The following is a 2,500-nucleotide window of genomic DNA, read 5'->3' as shown; positions in this document are numbered from 1 at the left end:
CGTCATAATTATTATTATTATCTTTAGCTTTATGACATTCTCATCGTAATCAACATCCTTTTTTTTGCAATACCATTAGTATCATTATCATCAGTATTTTTAGCACTCTTAGTATTAGTATTATCTTAGTATTAGTATTATAGATTGTATTGCTTTTGTTATAATTGACTTTTAAATATTATTATTATTACTATAATTATTGTTATATTCATTATTGTGGTCATTACTATTATCATTATCATTATTGTTATTATTATCTTTATTATGATGATAATAATAATTATTGTTATTAATTGTTTTTATTGTTATTGTTGTTATTATTATTATTATTATTATTATTATTATTATTGTTATTATTATCATTTTTATTTCTATTATTATTTTCATTATTATTATCATTATTATTATTATTAATAATAATATTATTATTAATATTATCATTACTATTATTATCATTTTTATCATTATTATTATTATTATTATTATCATTATTATTGTTAATATTATTATTATTGTCGTTACTATTACATCATTATTATTAATTTTGCTATCATCATTATTACTAATATTAATATTATTATAGTTATTGTCAATAGTATCATCATTAATATTATAATTTTTATTATCACGATCATAATTGTTATATCATTATCATCATTACCACTACTGATACTGTTATTAGTATACTATTTTCATTTTCATTTTATATGTATTGTCATTATCAGTTAGTCACTATTATAATTATTGTTATTTGCTTTTATTATCATTATCATTATTACTGTTATCATTATTACTATCATTATCATCATTATCATCTTGTCAAATTTGGTACCGTTATTATTATCGCTATTATTGCCACAATTCTTCTCACAGTTTTCATTAATGTTATTATTGCTACCTTCATCAGAAATATCATTATCATTGATATGTTTACTTTTGTTGTTGTTGTTGTAGTTGTAATTATAATCGATATCATTCGTGAAATGTATCATTAAGGTCATTATATTATTAGGATTATTATCATCATAATTATCTTTGTTGTTGTAGTCTCTGTTCGAGCTTATGTTGTTATCTTTATTGTTATCATTATTGTTATCTCCGTTATTGTCGTCATGACCTTATGACCGATTATCACTTTCTTTGTCTTCCTTGTTTTGAATGTTTTTATTATCCCGTTTCTTCGTCTTTTCCTCCCTCTTCCATTGTATTACTATTATTATCCCATTTATCAATTAGTATCATCTTTATTTTTACTATTACTATCGTTATTGTTATTTTTAGTATTGTCAATTGCATTACCAGAATCACTATGATTATTATTATCATTATCAGCATAATTATAATTATACAAAAGCGCTCATACACACATTAATTTGCACACATAAGCATGGTGACACATACAAAGTCAGACGTGTAGTTACACACACATAATTACGGTCATACAACACACACACACACACACACACACACACACACAACACACACACACACACACACACACAGCACAGTCACACACACTTTCTCTCTCTCTCTCTCTCTCTCTCTCTCTCTCTCTCTCTCTCTCTCTCTCTCTCTCTCCTCTCTCTTTCTCTCTCTCTCTCTCTCTCTCACCACCACACACACACACACACACACACACACACACACACACACACACACACACACACACACACACACACAACACAACACAATCACACACACACACGAAGAACATTTATACAATCCCTCCATCCAACACTTACAAACATACAGAATCACATTGCCACATATATCACACAATCCCCCCCCCTCCCCGCAACACATACACCATCAAACACACACACACACACACACACACACACACACACACAACACACACACACACACACACACACACACACACACACACACACACACACACACACACACACACGCAATCCCTCATTCCATATAAATCCCAACTACACACCCATAACTGTACCCGATTGTACCCTTAACATAGGAATCAATATTTTCACAGTACGAGATATGTATTTAACCAGTTTCGAATATATCTGTGTCAGAAATTCGTGTATTTGTTATGAAGATATACTCGAAACCGGTTAAATACACCTCTTTCTATTGTGGAGATATACATATTCATTTATATCTTTTCTACACTTGTCAACATGAATAAGGTTGAAACTAGGAAACCATACATCTAACACAACGCCCAGTCATTCCTCACTCATCCCTACGCCCATAGCCGCCCACATGCAACCCACATATTAAGCACATGTTCACACATATTCACACGCACATATTAAGCACAACCCAACTCTCTCATTCCACGCATCCGAACACACCCACAACCCGCACACCTACACACGTCGCTCCACATCCACACCCACGCACCCATACACCCACCCCGACCCACCCACACATACTTCGCCCATCACACCCCCCCCCATCCACACATACACACCATTCACCCCCTCCCCCATGATCTTCACCCCTCACTCTCATCCCTTTCACCCCTCAC

Source organism: Penaeus monodon, chromosome 35, assembly GCF_015228065.2.
Source record: "Penaeus monodon isolate SGIC_2016 chromosome 35, NSTDA_Pmon_1, whole genome shotgun sequence".
In the NCBI taxonomy this organism is placed as follows: Eukaryota; Metazoa; Arthropoda; class Malacostraca; order Decapoda; family Penaeidae; genus Penaeus; species Penaeus monodon.
The sequence above is the reverse complement of the archived record's forward strand: the minus strand, read 5'-3'. Positions refer to the sequence as shown.